General features: G+C 40.5%; 1 protein-coding gene across 4 annotated transcripts in view; it reads left to right on the top strand.

Moving 5' to 3' along the window:
* The first annotated feature begins 3747 nt into the window (after positions 1 to 3747).
* The window catches only part of CNTN6 (contactin 6), a 152933-nt gene continuing 134329 nt past the window's right edge, over positions 3748 to 22351 (top strand). For 2 of the 4 annotated variants that reach the window (XM_069811816.1, XM_069811813.1), the window contains exon 1: positions 3750 to 4351. The gene's annotated coding sequence lies outside the window, so the exon portion shown is untranslated. Of the gene's footprint in view, positions 4352 to 22351 lie in introns of all 4 variants that reach the window. The other 2 variants (XM_069811814.1, XM_069811815.1) reach the window with 2 other exon arrangements.

Raw genomic sequence — 22351 nt, 5'->3', positions numbered from 1 at the left:
AATAGCTATTCTATATTAAGGTGTATTTCTTATAGATTACATTAGTTTTTCTGCATTAACATTGTTCCACATAACCCGCAGTGCTAAAACACACAGAGAAGACATGCTGTTGAGACTATGTGCTCTCTCCAGTTGCATGGTAAGAGCATAATAAACATTTAAAAATAATACAAAACCTCTTTTAACAAAAAAAAAAAAGAAAAAGTGAACATTGTTTCCAGAGCAAATTCCTTTCCTCTTTCCAGAGGACTGCAGAAATAACCCCATAAGGCCACATGTATATTAGTATTTCCTTGAGATATGAGGCAATCATTTCTACATGATTTCAAGGCCTTTTTTATGCAAAATCAGATCACTCACCAACACCTGCCCTGTGCACTGTTCAACTACCCACCTTGTCCAGTAACTCAATTAACTTCACAATACATTTTAATTTTTACTATAATGCAAGTGAATTATTATGAATTTTCGCTCTCAGGTTTCCATCGTCCATGTTTTCCAATGTCTGTCTCTGACAAGACTTTCAGGAATTCCACAAGACAAAGGTGAATGAATTTATAATTACATAGCTTACTTCCATATCAAAAAAATTGCAAAGGTGCATTCATTTAGCATTTAGTTAGCAATTACTGTGTGTTGCAATTTATTTTAGAATACATCTAACAGGATTGAGAGGAAACTCAGCCAACAATTTGAAAAGTAATTACCTGCCGGCAGTACACAGAAATGCTGTGAAGTTTTACAAAAGCCGTGAGCAATAGCTCGAGGTAGGGACTTTCTGCAACATCACACAGGATGACTGTGGTAGAGCCACTTGTTGCACCCAGACCTATTTAGTTTGTAACTCAGGCCCAGGAGTTTTGCCTCTGGAACAATTACTGACTAAGCCCTACAAAATTCCCTTTCAATCTTACTTGAGCAGTGCCTATGGATTCATAAAGATGATCGAAGATTTGAGAGTAACCAAAACCCTGTACACAGCGTAAATGCCAAATAGCAATTTAGGTTGCTTAACAGATGAGTTTTGAAGCAGTAGGTGGCACTGCCTGAATAAAGCACCTCGTGGGATGCAATCACATTCCTTTGTTCAAAGGAGTTTCATCTCGGGCCTTAAATTTTGCCTTTGTGATCGTAGGAACTAGCTCAAGGACAAGTTGCCGTTTGAGCGCAGCGGAAAGAGTCTAGATCATATCAGTCCTTGATCTAATTCACTTTAAAATGTTGCTAAAGACATCTTGGATTTATCTGCTCTAAAGGAGAGATAGAAAAACTGACACAGCCACAAGAAGTCAGCAGTAAGCTGGAAAGCTCTATCTCCTTTTGAAGGCATAGTGACAGCTCTTACAAAAACCCGCATGTATCATTTGAAGGCATCTCCAATTTTTACAGAGGAAACGGAGGAGTAAGTATCTTCCAGGCCTTTCGTCAGCAGAGTTTTTGCAAAAAACACCTTGGCCCAACTCCTGCTAATTCACTTCTGTCTTCCAGCTTATGCTCGAGGCTCTATCCGCTGTCTAGTTTATAGACCAGATCCTATCTTCAAGTTATTTTTAGCCTACAATAATGTCCTGAAAGGTACGCAAGGACTTTGTGCGGTTCATTCTGAGCTAGGGAAACTTTTGCCACTCTATAATCCAGGGCCAGCTTTTGGGGTGACTGGAGCCCCATCCTAGACTGGTGGTGGTGCTCAAGCCTCACCCCAGATTGCTTTATAACACAGCAGCAATTGCCCATGCTCTGACACCGTCAAAACCCAAACAGGAGTAGCAAGAAGGCTTAATGGTTGAAAAGGTTTGTTTAAGAGGCTTTTGCCTGCTGGAAATACAATAAGGTTACCTATGTTAAGTAGGGTGCTTTGGTTTTTTAAAAAAACAAACAACTGTTAGACAGCTTTTTCTGCCAGAATATGGCAATTTTCAAAAGCAAAACCTTTGACAAAGAAATGAACATCAATGAAATTTTGTTTTGAAAGAAAATTGGGCAAACCCACAACATTTTGGTAACATTTGAATGTTTTATCTTGACCTTCAGGAACAGACTGTTTTGATATTCAATTTTATCATCACTTCCTGTGTCATTTCTAAAAGGTATAGGCATAATCTTTAATGGGGTATAATATAGTTCAGAAAATCTATATCAGAACTTCACAAGTTTTAATAAAAAGACAGTTCAGAGATTCAGAAGTTCAAAATTCAGACGTTTAAGTGTTACAGTCTTTCCTGAATGGAAACATGAGATCCTGAAATGAATTATCTACCTTTAGAGGGGACATTTCCAAACTGTTTCCATTCCCAGTTGGAAATGGGAAAGTTTTAACAGCATTTATTTCCTCAGCAACTGAGAATCTGTTCCCAGACAGTCTTGTTAGACAACCAATGCATAAGCAAAATCGTTTGTTTTGACATAGAAAAGATTAGATTTTTAATAAACTTTTAAAATTGGCAATGAGAAGCTTGGGTTAGTCTGTTGAAACAATTCTTGTCTATTTACCCTTGATACAACTTTAAAAAAGCATTGACATTACTTAAAAAGAAAATTTTAATGAGGAAATACCTAAAATTCCATTTCAAATTTTATTCCTAATTAAAAATAGAACTGCTAATTATAATGCCTGCCTACTTTAGAAGGTGCTTCAAGGCTTAATTAATTGTCGGTAAAGCTCATTTGAGAAGCTCACACGATGGAAGCGTAAAATTGTTTATGTTAATCAGGAGGATGGCTACAAGAGCTCTGAAATGGGAGGGGAGCACTCACCATACCAGTCCCATGGGGCTGTCATAGGATGCTTGGCACTTATGTGCACATCCCATGAGTTCCCATAGTCCCGTTGTCCCCGTTTTACAAAGAGCAGACCAGGACAGCTGAGGTGCTTCCAAGGTCATAAGAGAAGTCCTCCAAGGAGGTTGGGTTGAACCCAGATCGCTTCAATCGGGTCCAGCGAGCCATCCTCTGCCGATGGACGCTAGAAACCCCCTCCTCTCCTCTTAGGAAGGACATCACCTTCACCTTCTCTCCTGCTGCTGTTACTTCAGCTTTCTTCAAGGGTGCCTCAACTCAACAGCCACCTCAAGTAAAAGCAATCTCATCATTGCCGCTCAAACGATCAGTAGCGTGGCAGAGCCGTTGAGGAGACGCCACCAAACTCCCAGTGCAAGTTCTCCGCCATCAGCTGTTGTGTTGGAAAATAAGGGGATGCACGAATGCACTCCCAGTTTATAGGTGGGAAAAATTCAAACTGAAAAAAAAAATGCACACTCCTCCTCTTTTGTTGATTGAATTGTTTTGGTCTACTAAAGGCATCCACGTGCCGCTGAGTGCTTTTGCCACCCGACTTCCACATCCTCTCCGCTTGCCATTGCTCAGACAGGCAGGCAATTAATCTCATTACAAACCAATGGATTTACACTGAGATTACATTAAAATGTTGTGAAGCAATGCCTGTGACACAATTGCACTTTTCTTGGCAGAAACATTCTGAAAACTGCTGTTTCCACTTCTATCCCCTGTGAATACAAATAACTTTTGCTTACTAACAGAAAGGCATTCCCCTCTCTGAGCTTTGCATTTGATCTCTCCTGAAGCAGTCCCAAGAGGAAAAATGGTAATCTAAGAAGGTTTGAAGTTTACATGTAATCAGGATTTATGTCTGTGCTACTTTAGACAAGCAAGTCTTCCTTTTAAAAAAAAAAAAAATGTAAAATATGAAGGGGTAGTTAAATGTTTCAAGAGGACAGTCAGTGCTGGGATGTAGTCTGAGTGTCAACTCACATCCTATGAGCTTAATCTTATGGAGCTCAGGAAGCAATTGTGGGACCCAGGACTAAACAAAATTATTTCCATTCCTGTTCTAAACCTAATACCGAGTACTGACCCAGTTTTCAAGAAGAGAGGCTTCCAATTACCTGACAGGAGCTCATATTTGTACGAAAAGAATAGCAAGAGCACATTTAATCTTTTATGCTACTAGTATGACAGCTGCGCTTTCGCTCTCTCAGCTTTCTTGAAGGATGATCAACGCAGAGCTAATTTTTATACGTTCAAGATCTCCAGATAGGAATATGCAAAAACTGTAGCAGCTCTTTAGCCGATTCCAGCACTAATTGTGTGAGTCCTAGCACGAGTACAACGGGAAAGCAGTGTATTTCACGGTTAATACCAGTGAAGAGACACGCAATGCTCAGTGGATAAAAGGCTTGTAGTCCCAGCTGGGAAAACAGTTCCATTATCTCCCAGCTGCATAGACCTTCCATACGGCTCCGTTCTGCCTCGATGAACACTGTGGCTTGCTGAGAGCTTGAAACAGTTCTGCAGAAAATTGTAAAGATCCTGAGACATTTCACTGTTAAGATCTGTAAGTACAGAATTGTGCTGTCTACTGCAATGTGAATAATGCTGGGGGAACTGCATTTTCTGTGGGCTTTTTTCCTTCCTCAGTAATTTTCATTAGCATAAGGGGTAGAGAATGAAGAAAAATTCACTGCTTTATTTATGCTATGTGTCTGTAAATGGCTGATGCTCCAAATGTATGCATTCTTGGAAGAGAAAAATGTATATAATGAATTTGTATGCATGTGAGGTCTGAGTCAAACAGAACAGGAGACTGTGCTAGTAACAGACACCACAGGTATATTATTTGAGTATACCACAGCTCTGTGCTGCAGTAAAACAGACAACACAGAGGATGACAGTGCTAATTTTGGCACTTTCATATGACTTTCTATAGCATATTAAAAGATGAAGTGGGTAATGAGAGCCTAATCTAATTTCTACCAGCTGAAAGTGTAAAAGCAATAAACATAAATCTTCAGGAAAATTTAAGTCCTAAAAAGAAACTTCTCCCTGTTGCTCATTTTAATGATTAAAAAAAAAAAGACAATAAAGATCACAACATATATTGAACTTTGGGGTTTGCATCCAAAGATTTGCAAGAGTTTCAGTTTTGATGTTGTCATTTATTTACACTGTATGACACAGCTTTAAAGGAAATGTAATACTTCATAAAAAGTTTTGGAAGTCTGTGGTTCCAGAAGCAAGCTACTGCTTCACTAGTTCTTTATGTTAAATTGTATATTCCCGTAGTGCTTTTTGGGTGAATACTTTGATTCGGACAGTTGTTGCATGTGTAAAGGGTCTCCTCCAACAGCTTTTGCACAGTCAGGCTCAATGCTAACAATTTACTGCAGCACTTATGTATCTGAATGATCAAACAAGATGCAAACACTCTGCAGCCTATTCAAATAACAGTTCGTTGTCCTTTTGTCAACACCGGAACCATTTTCAGATCAACATTACAAGTTAAAAATCAGACTATTTACTTCTATGGAGTAGCATTTCCTCCTCCCCTCCTTTTATTTTCTCCCCCCTCAAGGAGAGGGGAATTGTCAGACTACTCCCACATCCAGCATTTAGAAAGTTCTGCAAGTTCAGGGAGTTTTTGTGTGTGTGCAACTAAACCCTGCAGTGTTTGTAATTCCAGGCACCACATCACCACAAATAACCCATCTTCATCAGCCAGCTTTTGCTTTGGTGCTCCAGAGGCACTATGTCAGTGTTTCACATTCCATGAGTCCCTGCTTCAGAGGTTTTATGACACTAAAAAGTCCCAAATCAGTACCTATATGAAGTTAGCAACTACTGTATATCACATTTTATTGTGTAAAAAAGAAAAATAAGAGACAATGTATGCAGCTATAGTTTTCAAATGCTGGTGAGGTACTGATCACCATGTATTACAAGTGTTACCTTCCATGCTGAGGATAAAATTATAAATAATATATAAGAACTTAAGTGCTTCAAATCAAATAGGAGACATGTCTCTTGTCCTTTTCTTCCAGCTTTATGATCAGTATTAAAAAGGTTTGTGGTGCATAATGAGCTACCCTAAAATTAATTTCTTGCAGTTGAAGCAAATATTTCCATCACAGAACAAGGTGCCAGCATCCCCAAGGGGACTTGAAACACAAAGTTGTGTGTTTGCACTGTGTGGGCATGAAGCACTATTTGTATTTGAACAGAAAATTTTCATTAGAAGGATGTTTGTCTCTGTCTTGTGAGTATACGAAAATATATCAGCTCTTCAAAATGACATTCAAATTTTTCTTTTCCCTCAAGAAACCGTATTAGCTGGTTGTTACTACAAGACAACATTCCTTTTGTTTAAAATCGTGGCTGAGTTTATTCCAGAAGATTGCCACAGATTGCCTTCTACTAACCCCTGCCCTGAGGTCAGCTAGATGCTGCTCAGGAAGACTGAGACACAAAAACCATCTTAATTCTGCCCTGCCCCTGGGTGCAGCCGAGCCCTTCTGACCCGCTGTGGAGGAGCAGACTTACAGGGAACGCTCTTACGGAGGACCGACACCAGAAAGTCTGGCTCAAAGAGTCCTTTATTCCTTCTTACCACAGGCTGCACTCCAAAGTTGATTATAACTAGGTACATGAGCAAATTTATAGCCTAGTCTTCCAGGTAAGAGGCAAGCTCCCTTTGAGAAGTGAAGGCACAAAGAACTTCAGGCACAGTTTTACAACTACAACTACCTGTGCTGGCAGTTAGCGTCTCTGGGACACTAAAAAACCTACTTTGTAGGAACACGCCACTATTTAGATGATTAGGTGACCTTATTTCCATTCACAAACTAGCACACTTCTGCAAATCTCTCTCACTTACACAAAGTCTTTCTATGCAGAATATGCAAGAAAAAATACCACACCATAAAAAAGAGAACCGAGTATCCTTGAGTAGCTTAATCATGGAAAATAAAAACAACCCCTAGTAAAATAGAACAGGACATTGTACTTACACTCCTCCATCTTGCTGAGAAAACAACTACACACAACTAGTGTGAAACAAAGCACCAGAGATATGGCAAACCCTACCTTAACGCCAGGAAGCTGCTAAACAGACCAGGTCAGCACGGAGTGAAGCGTTAGCAAGATATTTTTGCACAAAACCAAACATGAAGACTCGCACACACCAGTTTCAAAGGTTTTAAGATCTCCAGGCTGAGTTAGAGAGGAAATACCTGAGTTTTGCCATACTTTTCTTCTCTCAGCTCCATCCGCACTCCCTGGAGGAGCTGCAGCCCCTCCAGCTCTGGCTCTGCCTGGTGGGTCAGGTGCTGCTGATCAACACCTTCTTCTGCTTTTACTCTTCAGGACAAAAGGTGTTCCCACCATTTGTTCAGGGGCTGGGAAGTTAATTGTCCCATCTTAAGCAAAGAGGTAACTAAAGACTCCAAACAGGTGACTCCATTTTTAGTAATTGGCCTTACAAACTTGCTTTTTTGAGTTTTTTTCAGTAGGTCTCACTAGCTCTGTGACTTTGCTGCTGAGTTCACTCAGGTAACTCACCTCTGCCCAAGCCTAAAGTGAGGGTGTCCCTGTACCAGACTCTCACCTGTAGTTACAGCCGTCTCTGAGTACTGACACTTGCCCACGCGAGCATTTTGGCAGAGCTGGGTACTGAAATCTTCTAAGATTTGTTCCCAGGCAATTTGATCCGCTTCAGAAATTGTGGGAAGGGTACAGTAGGAGAAACACCTGGCTTAAAGTGATCTGGTCTGAGCTCTCCCTGTTGAGCGGGCAGCTTCCAGCCGGACTTGCTCCACGCTTTCCTCCTTCCTCACAACCCCTCTAAAGCCAGACAGAGGTTTGCATGTGTGCAAGGTCCAAAAGGTCATGAGATAGGATCTGCCTCGAGTCACCTGAAGAGGGAAAAGGACAAAACAGTGAATCACTGGCGCACACAGAGAGGAATAACTCTCCTACTTGTATTGTACATGATTGGATTTTCATGAGTACAGCAGTCTCCATGCTCTGTTTGAGGACGGGAGACAGATGATGTCTCTTCTGTACTGCTAGCAGCAGCTGTGCAACATTTAATCAGGTTACATGTTATTGGCATACTTCCTGGTTTGCCTTTTTTTTTTCTTTCTTTTTTTTTTTTTTTTTTTGGTCCTCAGTGACTCAGTATTACAAACCTCCTATATTATCACCCCTTGGGGTGACGCTGTGATTTGGCCAACCTGTTTTCAGGACAGCGGTGGAGCATGGCTGTACCCACGCTAAGGATGTTCTTTAGCCATACCACCTCGCTTACCGCAGCTGCGGGCAGAAGCCCAGTGGAACGGCTGCCACCGCTCGTGTTCACCCTCTCGTCAGCATCCAAAGGGCTCTGGGGACGGGCTCTGCCGTGACCTCAGGCCCTTTTGGAGCTCCGTGCAGGAGGGAGCGATGGGCACTGACTAACAGTCAGCGTGACTAAGTATCCAGGCAGCCACGTATGTCCCGTGAGGTTTTATTGGGGAGTTCTTCTTTCTTTTTTGGGTTTCCTGCAAGAGGAAAAACTCCACAGCATGCAGTGCTCAGGAGAACGACGGAGAGAGAGGGACAGGGAGGAGGGAGGGGGAGAGAAGAGTAATTTCCCTCACTTAGACCCTCTAATATGTTTCTAGCCTATAAAGAGAAGAAGAAATGGATAAAGATGGTCAGAAAGGCAGTTTGTTTTATTAAAATTCTTGACAGCATCTGCTGTAATGCTCTTGTTAAAAGAGATGGAAAACAGCAGAAAGATGAGAGAAACAGTGTTACATCCTTGCTTTTTACACAACATAATAATATGGAATCTGATATAATTGGCTTCCAGATAACTGTTTTTATTAGCCATATACAAACACAAGTGACCCAGCTGCCCAGGTATGCAATAACCCACTCCGGGCTCTCATCATAGTTCCCACCAGAGGCACCTCAAACAAATAAAAAAGATGCTACTTAATTTTTCTAAACTAAGTACTCATTTTTGTTCCGGACACCCTGATGTAATTACCAATAGGATCCATTTTACATATGAGATTTCTCAGAAAAAAACATGAGAACTGTTTAATAGTTGGTAATGAATTAAGCTCTCCCATGGCCGTAACCAAAGCACAAGGATCCCATGCCCCTATCTATGGTAATGCCTTCAAGGAATCTCTTATTAAACTTGTGCCATAGGAGAAGGCTGGCTGGAAAACAAGGATTCTCTGCTATCGAAACTGGTGTAATTTTATTCATTTCTGTTCTGGCTTGGAAGGGGCTGAAGTAGCCTGTCTCAGAGGAGCTGGTGGTCTGGGGTCAGGGCTATCATCTCATGTCTGCAATCTTTCAATATGCAAAAAAAAAAAATAATAAAAATTAGTGGTTAATTTGCTACTCTGGATTGGGTAGATTACCCTCTGCCATTCTGGCTGAACCTTTCTCATGAGGGTTTTTCCAGGGTCATGAGGGTTTTTCCAGGGTCAAAAGGATGAAAACCTGGAGTAGGTCTGCCCACAGCAGCCAGCAGTCTGGGATTAGGATACTCTCCAGGGGTACAGGAGATCACTATTTAGGTAGAGCAGAAATTTCATCGCTGCTCATAAACTTGTGCCTAAACTCCTGGCTATTCTGGAAGCTCGCTCCAGTAGTTTTCCCATATATTTGAGAAATCTTCCCACAGAAAATTTTGTCAGAGCTGGTGTACTTCTGAAGAGGTTGGGCTTTGATGAGAAGGCATCTTGCTGAGTACTGAGCATGAGAGCTGTTGCTATCACACCGCCCTATGGACCGTGTGTGTTCATCTTCTCACAGTGCTGACTCCACTGCTAATAAATAGACTTGGGGAGAGGAAGATTTTAGAGGATTTTAGAAGATTAATGAGGAAAATGCTCTCTATTCTGGGTAAAGGACATGCTAGGCTGGGTTGTCAGTAAGTGTGAGAAGAAAACTACCTTTCACCAGAGCCTTTTTTTCTTCACGTCCCTGTGATTAACACTGGGAATAGACAAGCTGTTTGGGCTGAAGCTCTGCACCAAGTTTCCTAGAGTCAAATGAATGAATTTTCAGACGTTTAGTGATTATTTCCCCTTCAAACGCATCTTTTGCTTTTGTGCATTTTAGGCTTCATCCTGTCCCACTGCCTTGTCCGTTGTGAGGTCAGTCCACCAAAACTAGGTCTGGCTGGACCACAAAATATTTGTCACTGTTTCTGAAACCCTGGTGCACTGTATACTTTACCAGTTTAAATCCATTTCTCCCAGACATCCCTCTCAAGTAGCTCATACGCTGAGTTTGGCATATACAGCATATATGTGGTACCTTTGGTGAGAGAAATGGGGATTAAAAGCACTGAAGTTTCTGCAACTTCATCTCTTCAAGCAGTTTCTGATAATCCTACCAAGAAATTACAAAACCAGCGGGACCAGAGCAAACCTCACTATAAATTGTGCTTCCTCCATTTGTAAAGGAATCCAGATAAAATGTAGATGTTTATCACCCAAATTAGACAGCTGTGCCCCATGGACTATCCAGCACCCTGCATGGACTCAGTTTCCCATCCCTCAGCTGAAAACTCTCAGTCGTCTTGGTAGACAGATTTTGGGCTTGTCTGCAGTGACCTCTGCTCCATCCCTGCCTTTCCCAGTGTCTTACAGCTTCCAAGGAGCCTGTCCTTGAGCCAAGAAAAGAAAACCAAGCATCTTATTTGCACCGTGGGACTGTTCTCTGCAGAGAAAGCGCAGGCAGACTTTGGGGAACCATGCTGTGCATCCAGGCTGAGCTCCAGTGCAGTTGCCGATCATCCTTCGTGCCTCGATTGCACTTTGTTGGCACGTCTGGTAGCCATCGCTATTACAACTATTTCTGATGCTTGCTTTAGAGTTGGATAAGCCCTGGCTGGTGACTGCTGTGTACTGTGTTGTTTTGCATATCGTATTGTAGCTGGTCTCTGGTACTGCAGCATTTAAGCTCTCCTCAAACTGATGACATTCTACTAATTTCCTTTATTCAGGCACTTAGCCCAAAATGGTTTTGTTTTTCTTAGGTTGATAATAGCAGGGAAGCTCTGCAATCACCGGCAGATCTGGGCACTGAGGAAATTTCTCTCCCAGAAATTGTTTTGTCTGCTGGTTTAGCAAGAGCACTTAGGCTGCACAGCAGGTTAGAGGTTTTACCCCTATTATACTCACTTAAACTGCCACCTTTTTCTCAGCACTGACATCATTAGCTATGACATATTGCTGAAGCCTCTCCACAGAGGTGACCCAGTCCTTTCTGGAGCTATCAAACAAAGCTAAAAGCCATATATATTTTTAACCCTCTCCTTTCCAGTATTACTCACTTTGAAGCCACTGGAGTTGCAGGTCTAATTTCACTGCCAAAACCCTCTCTGGTCCCTCTATTCCACTGTATTCATGACTTAGGTCTGTATTTTCGGTCCTGACTCACTTTTCCCACCCAAAGATCCATACTAAATAACAATATTTACTAACTATATAACTGTGTAATGCCCAGCCAGCTTCATAGCCGTCTGTTTGGTGAGGACATAGCCACAGCAAAAAGACTTGTCAGAGGGATCCTCTTCTACTTGCAAGGAAAATATTCATTTCCTACACAATTGAAATAGAAACAGTTATTAATGCATTTCTTTGCAAAAACCTTGCCTAAAAAGTAAACAAAAAGACTCATTCTTCAAGGAGAGAATTCCTGTAGGACTAAATGTACTCTAAATATTTGTTGTCATTGCTGTTTAAGCACCAAGCAACTCTGACCAGGATAAGGTCAGGCTGGTACCTGTGCAAACATTTCCCATGAAATACCCCTGACCCAGGCAGGAGGTAGGGTATGGTATGGTATGGTATGGTTGGTATGGTATGGTATGGTATGGTGTGGTGTGGTATGGTGAGAAACGGAGTTATGGTGAGAAACGGAGGTATGGTGAGAAACAGAGGCATGGTGAGAAATGGAGGCATGGTGAGAAATGCACCTCACTCATGTCTGGCTGCCCAAAAAGTAAGTAACAGAGCCGTGACTGAGTTCATGGCGTACCCTGAGTGTACTCTTGCTTTCCACCGCTCAGTGAAGGCTCCCGGCTCCGGCAGCCTCAGCTGTCACATAAGCCTTTCCTTTCCACGTTTGGTGGGGGCAGCTGAGCAGAGGGCTATAAGTTTCTCGCACCGTTTGGCCACTTTTCCAGATGTGTTTCTGTCTGTTAATAGGATCATTCACCCCCTGTGCTGCCACCATGCCCCAAACACCAGTCTGTGCTGCTGGGATCGTCCTTGCCGCAGCGGCAGGGATGCTTCGTACCCCACTGCTGCACCTCTCCGCTTTCATCTCCATCTGAGACATCACCTTGGCTTTTAGTAGCTGCCTGAAGCAAAGGAGAATCCTGCCTTATGAACCCGTGCACAATTGCTGCAGTTCCAGCCAGGAATAAACTGCTCTTAACCTAAATACTCCTCTGAGGACACTGAGCTTGGGGGAAGAAACATAACTGTGCTGTATCTAGTGCGAAGAGGAATAAGTGAGCCTAGTATATACTGGATAACTCTAGGAAGACATTGGGAAAGCAGTTGGAAAGAGAGGGCAGGGAAGGAAGAACACTGGTGAACACAGCTAAACAATAATGGCCTCTTTATATTGTAGTAAATGCAATGTTTTCAAATAAAATATATGCTACCGCAACTATGAAGACTGTAAAGGCATCCAAAGCAAAAGCTTTGTCCAAAGGCATGCCATAGCCTAATACCTCAAGGAAAAGGAAAACTCCAGTATGTTAAAGACCCTTTCCAGAGTGGGGGTGAGGGGGCATGGGTGGGGGCTGTGGTTGGTGCTGGGGCCACCAGGATGGGTGCTCCCCATCACCCCTCCTGACTGGGTCAGGCTGGGTGCTACAGGGCAGCAGCACTTACAGAAAACACTCCATAATTTAGAGGACAAATTAAAGAGTGATAAAAATGATAGAACGAAGTAATGCGGGCAAAGCTCATTAGTGCAACAAGCAGCATTGGGGGTACATTTTGCTCATTCAAATCTGGCATAAAATGGGTGCACTGCGAGCTCATGCAGAGTTCACTGTTAAATTTGCAGGAAAAATATTTTGCATTTTAATGCAAAGTGCTCATTTAGGTCAGCCAGGATCTACTCCTAAATCTTAAAGAATATCTGATAACTAGAGACTTCAGGGAAGGCTATTGGTATTTTGGGATGCTCTGAGGAAGGCTATGGGGAGTGCAATTTGGTATTATTCCATACTTGAGGTCTTTCAGCATTAATTGCACAGCTTTACTGAGAGATTACTAGTTTTAAAGTTAGTCTTATTGAAGGTGTTGAATAATGGATGATATTAAACTTTGGGTTAGGGATTCAGAGGATTGATTTGTAAGACATAGGCAAGATATCCAAACTCAAACTTCTGTCAGAAAATGGTAGAATAAAAGTTATGTATGAAGTGTAAGAACTGACAAAAAGTACCTTCCTCACTGATTCAGGTAAAATATAAATGACTAACCATGTCACGATTTTACCTCTTTGTCTGGCTCACTTTCTCAGCAAGATTGATTCAAAATCCATCTAAGCCCTGAAAGGAATTAGCAGGAAACCACTTTGTTTGACAATGCTGAGGGGGTCGTTCGAGCAGCCAGAGCAACCAGCAGCCATACCCAAAAATAAAGCCCAAGCCCTGACTAACCAGGGGGCCCTGTTAAGTGCAGTGAAGTATGAGTAACTCATACAAACCTCTCACTCATACCCACAGACACAAAAGGAGTATTTTGAGAGGAAAAAAAAACAAGTTAGAAACTGATCATGAGATACAATAAAGCTGAATCACAAAGGTATCAGTCACTGGCGATTTTCTAGACTGGTCTGCAGAAGGTTCTATCAACAAATATTGCAAACTTTTTTGTTTATAAACAGGGCAAAATCAAACATGAAACAGTGCTATATACCATGAATGCCTGGGTGATCTCTGTGACCTCTGAATGAGTTAAAAGTAGTAAGGAAATGTAAGTACAAGTGCCACTGAAGTAAAACCAGGTGAGATCTTTTTTCTTAACTTTCCTTATGGGAGCTCATATTTCAAAAACATATTGGCCAAATCTGAATGTTGAAAATAGAAAAATTATTAAAAAAATGCATCCAGAAAAGACAATTTTAATAAAACCCTGTGAATAATCTCAATTCCAGATTTTTTTTCCAGTGTGTGGGAATGCTGTAGAAAACAACCTGCACCCTGGGGCTGGGGAGGAGGAAGGGGCTCCTCGAGGTTATGCTCTTCCACGCACCTCTCCTCTCCCTGCGGGGCTGAAAGCTCCTCTGCATGGACTGTAAAGATGCAGCTTATTTTTATTGTAAGAAGTGGCCAGTCTCCTCCAGTAACATCACATGAGACCATCCTGGGGCCATCTCTTGCAACTTTTTGTTGACTGTCCATTACCACCATAGGCAGTGTTAGCAGCGTGGGGTATAGCAGTCAAGGCAGTAGCCAACATTTACACCGTCACGGGAAAAACAACCACGTCACTCACTTCAAATGGCCGAGAAACTTAAATACGGTGGACTGTGAATGATCTGAGAGCTGACCTGAGCAAGGCCACATAGCGTGTCCTGCCTGAAATCCTCACACATTTATTTAGAGTGAGGGTATTTTTCAGCCTCTCATGCCTGGTCAACATCCATGGCCTTAAATATAGTTTTAACTTTATTTCTGTCTATTTTTGTACATATTTTACTGGCCTGTTTTTTTGCATTAAGCTTAATGGCTGTATACACTATCACAAATGCATTGTTACCTGTCATACCATTTATACCATCTCATTTATTCTGAACAATACAGCAGCCTATGCTATAATTCATCAGAATCAGACACTGATTATTGAAGTGGGTAATTGCACGGGCTGTGGCCTGGTGATCAACTCCAGGCAAGGCGTAGTCCAACAGACAGGATCAAATACAATGAATGTGATTGCAGTGAAGGTGTTTGCCGTTGATAGGTTGCATTCTGCCATGCAACATAAATCACTGGAATATGGCTTGTAAAATATTGGTGCCTCAGTCTCATCCACCAACAGGTGTGTAAAACAATACTGGTCCAAATGTACAGCTACCATTGCCCTCTTCTGGATAGACTAAGAGTAATTAATACCGGTAGTAACAGCCTTGTTTGTGCCTCACCTCCCTGCTTTAAGGATCAGTAGTTTTTATTGCATGTCTCTCTAAAGAATACGTATGTCTGCAGTCCTATTTTATATATATAAAGTCCTTCTCCTTTCAGGATATATATATCTCTCAAAGTTCAGCCAAATACAAAGCATTACTATGAATCCAATCAATGGCCTTTCTCTGGACAAAGCCTTCCTGCTGTGTAGTTTTTCACCCATATTCTCCTGAATTAAAAAAAAAACCAAACACACACCCCCCCCCCGCAAACCATGATGGCACTACCTAGGCTTGTAAATATCTCCATAGATCAGGGGGAAGCACAGAAAAAGGCCAGTCCTGAATAGGTCATTTTGGAAGATATGTCATGAAACTAGTATAACTTCTGAGAGATCAATGTAATTCCTATAACATAAGGCTTTATACAGGGGCAGGGAAGGTCACTGGAAGGGGCAAGTCACCATCTCTGCCAGTTTTGTTTCTGATGTTGCAGTGATATACCTTGCATTTTTTGTCTGCAGCTTTTACTTTGTAATTGCGCGTGTACGTCCGATTGCTGTCCAAGTCTAGAGTATCAGTTGTTGGCCACCATAGGAACTAGTATATTGGCCTTGGTGAAACACAGTCTGCATGCATAAGAAAAATATCTGTTCGTGAGGTTAAAATCATAGCCTCCTTGTTCCTTCTTTGTTCCCGTCGAGCACTGAAAGTTATTCGTTTTCAAGTGCTGTCTCGTTGATATCTCCCTGTGGATTCTGGAGTGCAAAAGGTCAAATGAAGATGGCTTTGCAGCTCACCATGATTCGCATTGACTTTCTCCCCCACAAAACTCTGCAAACTCTGCATTTCAGAAAGCAGATGATTGTGCAAAATGAGCAGCGCAAACTCTTGATTTTTCACCCACAGTTCCAGGCAGCGCTATCAGTCATACAAACAGTAAACCACTAACATCTCACAGTGGGAATGTGGCAACAAAGGAGCTTTACAGAATCATCTTGCAATTACAGCCCAGTGTCAGAAGCTGTTTCTTGGCTTTGTGGTGAACCTCAGTGCTAAGCTTCTTGCTGGAGCTGATTTGCAAGGTTTTTTCAATCGTGCGCAGGGAAGAGACAAGGTGAACTCTAGGCTATTTCCAGGAACTTGATTGCATTGTTCAGAGACGTTTCTGGTGGCTAACACTTTTAAAAAAACTGTAATGAAGATTTCTGTTTTCCTTTTATTTCAGTGTTTTGGAGAAACAGTAATGCTTTGCTTTTGGGTAAAATTCAAATCAATGCAAACCTCATAAGCCAATAAAATTTTATAGATTGTTATCCAATATGTAATTTGTTACACAATATCTATGTGGCTTCTGTTTATTGAGACATAAAGACTTTACTTTTTTTAAGGTAAATTTTATGTGAGAAGGGCATAAGAAGGAATAACCTTTCATACCTGTTGTGCCATAAACTAAATTACCCTTAACCTAAATCATTTATCATGTAGTGGCAGCCTAATGAGACCAAAATAAACAGAAACAAACTGCCTGAAATTTTCTTGAAGGCACAACTTTTATTTATATCAGCACAATCTTTTGCTTGTAGCTTCACAGGTTGGCCACATGGATTTTACAGCGGATAGCATCAGATGCTCTGAGCAATCACTGAAGAAAACTTATGAGGCTATAAAGCTTGTGAGAGGGACTTTTTCACCCTTGAATCACATATCACAGGATGTGAGTGTAGAAGAGATGTATAGGAGAGTTGCATACTTTATGTTTATTTTCTGGTATTAACTTTCTGCTGGATGCGACTAATACAAGGAAGGGAAGGAAGCCTTCATTTCTCCTGCACATCCAAACAACAGCCTTAGGGGTACTCAAATACAGATTATCATGGCTTTTGTCATTTGGATCAAGAGGGTTGGAAAACCTTTCAGAAAGGATGATACCTACCATACTTGTGAAATACACTGTAATGTATTGTGCTTACTACTAAGATGTTCTTTTTCTAATATAACATTTCTCTTTGCGGTATACATTGGCCTGCACACAACATTATTTTTGCCAGTGTAGTTTCAGAGAAAAGGAGCAATACTTTGGAGTAAATGCAACTTTTTTTTCTTTTTTTCTTTTTTTTTTTGAGCTGGACACACAAGCATTAAAGAAGCTTTTACTCAGTAGGTTCTGCCTGAAGTATGAGTCCACTGACCTACAGATGCACACAGAGAGTATAAGCCTATTTACTGCAACATGTGATTGTATCATAAGCTAAGTGAAGATCCAAATCTTTAGAAAGTTGATCCAAATCTTACTGAAGTCAGTGGGATATCTTTCCCTGACTTTCATAAGACTGAATCAGACCTTGTATGCTGCTTATTAGCATCATTAATTACTCCGTGATTTACCCTCCACATAATGTAATTGTGGTTGATATATTCTGATGTGTACAGAAATTGAAATACGTGTTGATGATCTTGCACACTGATGAGGACTGATTTGCTTATTAAGGAAATAAAAGCTAAAGATAGTGGATCCCTTCAGAGCTAGTACTTGCTATTTCCCCTAACAGATGATAGATTTTTCTAAGAGGAGCAGACCAAGAGAGGAATATAATCAATCTATTTGTTGCTCTCAGCCTAGAACTGGTAAAAAACTTGATTTGTGTGACTATGTAGTAACTACATTGTTTCATATGTCAAGGAAAAAAAAAAATAGTCCATTATTTAGATCAACACCAAGTAAATGGATGTTTTCAAGAATAAAATGCAGGTCCATCATCTTCTTCTTATCATCTCTATTCAATCTCCTAAACTCTTGCTGAACCTATAACATACACTGCTAGAGAAAATCCTGGACTGCAAGAGAGGCTGAGTCAACGATCAGAGTGACATGCAGTGTAACATCAGCACAAGTTATTAGTGCCCACATGCAATTTATGAGTGCAATCAAACATGCGGATGACAAGAAGTTGGGGAAGAGCTGCAGTATCCCAGGAAACAATCTGCATTATTAAGAACATAACTCCAGTGAAAGTATGATTAGCATACAAAACTGCAGACGCTTCACTTCAAGATCCTCCTCAATGTCTCTTCTTCAAAACAGGAAGCGCATTTAAGTCCATTAGAGATTGAACTCTATTTTGAGGCTTTACAAATGCAGTTCCAAGGAAATGTGTAGAAAATTATTGATAGAGCAGCTTTGCAGGTATGCAAAACTGAAAATGACACTTGTACATTAATTTTTCTGCAGTCTTTGGGATGGGTTTGATAGTCCTAGAAAAGCATCAGATTGGGGTTCTTCCGGCTCATTTATAGTACACGCTTTTATACATTCGTCTATAGCTTCAAATGGCAAAGACATAACTAGCTCCAAAGGTAGGCTCTTACTGGTACCAATGTTGGTATGCAAGCTGAACTGGTCAGAACCTTTCTTAAATGTGGCATAATGAGTACAATCTCCTGAGCCTTAGGAAAAGGATACAGAAAGACTTCAAATGGAAACTTCATTTTGACTGTTCAGGTTTACCAATCAAACTACTCTTGCAAAGGAAAGAATCTTCTAATATGTAGTCCCAATTCAGCAGAACACCTATATATGTATTTTGCATTTAATGTGAGGGTGAGCCTACAACTATAGCAAAGAACAAGCAGGAGCACCTGAAAATATGTTCATTAGTAACTTCTGCTGCTAAGGACAAACCGTTCTACAAACTTGGCATTAGACAGATGCCAAAGCAGAGAGACTATGGTCTAAAGACCCTTTAAATTCAGCATTTTCCTTTAACAAGTCCTTATGTTCCTCTTGATGTCCTCTGGCTAGAAATCTTAGCAATGTTAAATAGCCAGCCTCCACTTTTGAAGATAATTTGCCTTAGGCAACTTTACAAAATGTAGGGAAAATTTTGGTTGTTGACTTGTATTATTTTTATTGATGTGGAAAATGTAAATGTGATTCCTTATTAAGGAATGCACTCACGGATTTATTGTGACAGAACATTTTTTCATGTTCTAAATCTATTTGCAGTTGTTTTGGCTTAAAACAAAGGACAACCTTTCTAAGAGGTTTGGGGAAATCACACGTATCAATAGTGACTCCAAAAAGCAAAATTGGCTTTTGATAAGGGATAAAGAAATGATAAGGGGATAAGGAAATATCCCCCTTACTATGAAAAGACTGATTTTGATATTAAAGCCTGCTAAACCAACAATTGTAACGGTTTACAACAAACAGTGTGATGCAGGTATGAAACCAGAGAAAGTAAGTCCCTTTTATATCATTTTCAAAAGGCAAAGATTGCTTCTAGGTTTAATATCCTATAGAACTGTATATGGTTGTGAGGGGCTTGAAGGACTGCGTGAGTGTTATTATATGCAGGTTGGATCATTCTGACATTCAGGAGAGGATTTTGGAGCATTTTCAATTGTTCCCACTACTCTAGTACTACAGGTTAGTTTATACTACAGAAAATGCTTCTCCACATTGTTGAGGACTAAAATGTGATTAGCATGTGTGTGCAGACACCAGTACTAAGGGTTTTGTTTGGCAAGGATGTGTTCTTGACCCAGTTGTGAATGTTATTCGGAGACGCTACAAGTCTCTATTGTACGGTTATAGGTATATTCAGCTACTTCTGAGAGCAGCCGGCAAGTAGGAGCTGTACGAAGCGCTGGGCAGCAGCCCTGCAATCTGCCATCGTGAAATTGGACCAAGACAAAGAGAGAGGGATCATGCAGTCACCTAAGAGCAGTACAGCAAACAAGATAAAAATGAGAATCTGTTTCCCTAGATCCTTATGAATTAATTCATGATAGACTGTATTTTTACTCTGTTCTTTAGCAGTTAAAAAAGTAAGTCTGGTCTTAGATCTACATGGAGGATTCTGACTGCAGTACTCCATTCTCCTTGCATGACACAGAAATGCTTAGAATAGAAAACACAGAACAGAAGAATGAAAAGGAAATGAATAACCACTAATCATGCAGGTGAATTTTCACCATCTTCCTTTAACTGACACAACAGTAATATTCAAAACTTCAGGATTTCTCATTATGGTAATTTCTCTTGTTAATTTGTGAGTGCAGTGCAGCTTACCTTGATGCTTGAGAGTATGTTGTGTTGAGGGATGTGCATAGTTCCCCAGCACCTAGTTATATTTTGGGGTACTTAATCAGCAGAATCATTTGCATAAGTGCTTTGCAAAATAAGTGCTCCTCAAAATGGCCTTGAGTAAGATAGCAGTGTGTTTAATTCACTACTATTTCTTTTTTGTATTATAACAGATCATTTGGCATTGTGCAATTTCCTCTCGATTATTCTCTGTGATTCCAACAACATATTTTGGTGCATAAAGAGAGTCTAAATGAAAGTACTGAATAGAAGGGTATAAAAGAGGCTTCTCAGAGCATTGATGTTACAAGAAAACAGGTTAAAGTCCTATTAGCTTTCAATGTACTGTCTAATGGACGAGAAAACAAAGCAGAAATGAAAAGGAAGTTCTGCCTCTAGGAAAAAAAAGCAATAGCAGTAAAAATCTCTTGCTAAATATTTATATCCAGTCATGGCCAGGTTTGATGCAAATAGTTTTCATGGACCTTCACATTTTAGACTTTTAGAATTGATATATTTTTTAAAAGTGTATACATAAATAAGTGCATCTTAAATATTATCTGTTTCCATATCAGGAAACCCTAAGTAAAATCATTATTCTTATCTTACAATAGATAAATTTAAAGGCTTTTTCTTCCAAGTATCTTTGGTCCTGATTCCTACCTGGTGTAAATTAGCATTTCTCCATAAACTTCAAAGCTATTCCTATTTACACCACTGGAGTATCCAACCCTGTTTACCTGTCAAAAACCTAGAACACTTCCAGAATAGTAAGTTCAAGTTCAAATCTCCTTAGTGTATCCAGGAAGAGAAAACATTCATAAATACTGATTACTATTCAAGCTAACATTTTGCTTTTCTAACATATTCCGAATCTATATAAATTGTCTGCTGCATATCCAGCAGATGTAAATGTATTGGTACTTGCATGCGTGACTTGTTTGGAGTGCGGTATAATTATCAAGAAATAGAATCAATTTCTAACAAATCATCTGCCATGTGCAAAGCAGGAGTCCAGTAGCAATTAATGTAATAAAATGTATTAATGTTTCTCTCTATCTCTTTCTTTTACCCACTTGGTGACACTTGATAAGGTCTGCCTTCTGAATGAGCAAACAGCTCATATATGAATCCTAGAAAACAGCATGAATTGTAGAAGAAATTCATTAATAAACAAACAAAAATCAATTAATCTTAGGCCTAGAATGACATCACACTTTTCAAGCAACTTGATACGATTAGTATATGTTATGTGAACTGACTTTGAAGTGACTTTGAAGGAACTTAGATATGTCTATGGAATTCTTAGCAAAGACACATTTAATTGTAGGAAAAAGGAAAATAGATTAGTCTTGTTTTAAATGTGCCAAAACATTCTCTGTAATAAAAGGAATCTCTAAACTTGTGCTTATATTTAGATCGGGTTAACATGTGCTTCTCTGTATATATTCAAATACACAGCTCATAATCAAGTTTTCTTCTCAAATTACCACTTTAAATAGAAAAAAAGAAGTCTGTAAGCTATACTATGATTTGAAACATGATCAACTTCTAAAAATCAAAACAGTGCTTAATGTCTGATGTGTGGCAAGTTGTTAAAGAAAGACATGGCTACTTAGATTTATTAAACACTAATAAATCATTTATCTTCAGAGCCTTACTTGAGAATAGCAGACCTTCTGTCTCACAGGTGTGAAGACAAAGTCGTTTCAAGCAGCTCGCTCTGGCACTGCTGCTCAGACCGGGCCATGTGCGGGTGCTGCGGGTGAGGACAAGGCTGCGGGCTTCTTCCCTCTCTGCCTTGCCCTGGAAGGAGAAAATACCCAGTGGTTGTTTCCCGACAGCTTTCATGGTCAGCCTTTGGAAAGACTAGGTACAGTTTGCATGGGAAGAGCTGGCATAGATCATTTTTTCAGGACTGAATATGCAGACGAGGACAAATCAGTCCGATTTTTCATATTCAAACCAAGAGCATAGCTGAAATACAAGACCTGTGCTATCAGTTCACTGGGCAAAGGCTTAGGACTCTAAGCTCTTCTTGCCACTGTGCTGTTTGCAGATTACTCAGGGTTTAGGTCTTCTGGCTTGCGGTGAGACAGTTTGTGTGACACTCTGGCCATCCAATGTCACTCCCATTGTCATCAGAGTCTGCAGCCATGTCTATAGCTTTTCCATTCACAACAGCAATGCCAAAGTGTCAGAGCCAAGAAGCTGCCAAGGAAGAAAGGCATTGGCTATGCTACTGAATGTGTAAAGAGAGACCAAAATATTAGCGATATATAAATACAAGGGAATAGCACAGGGATATGG

Source organism: Haliaeetus albicilla, chromosome 24, assembly GCF_947461875.1.
Source record: "Haliaeetus albicilla chromosome 24, bHalAlb1.1, whole genome shotgun sequence".
Taxonomy (NCBI): Eukaryota; Metazoa; Chordata; class Aves; order Accipitriformes; family Accipitridae; genus Haliaeetus; species Haliaeetus albicilla.
This window is presented reverse-complemented; position numbering and strand designations above follow the sequence as displayed.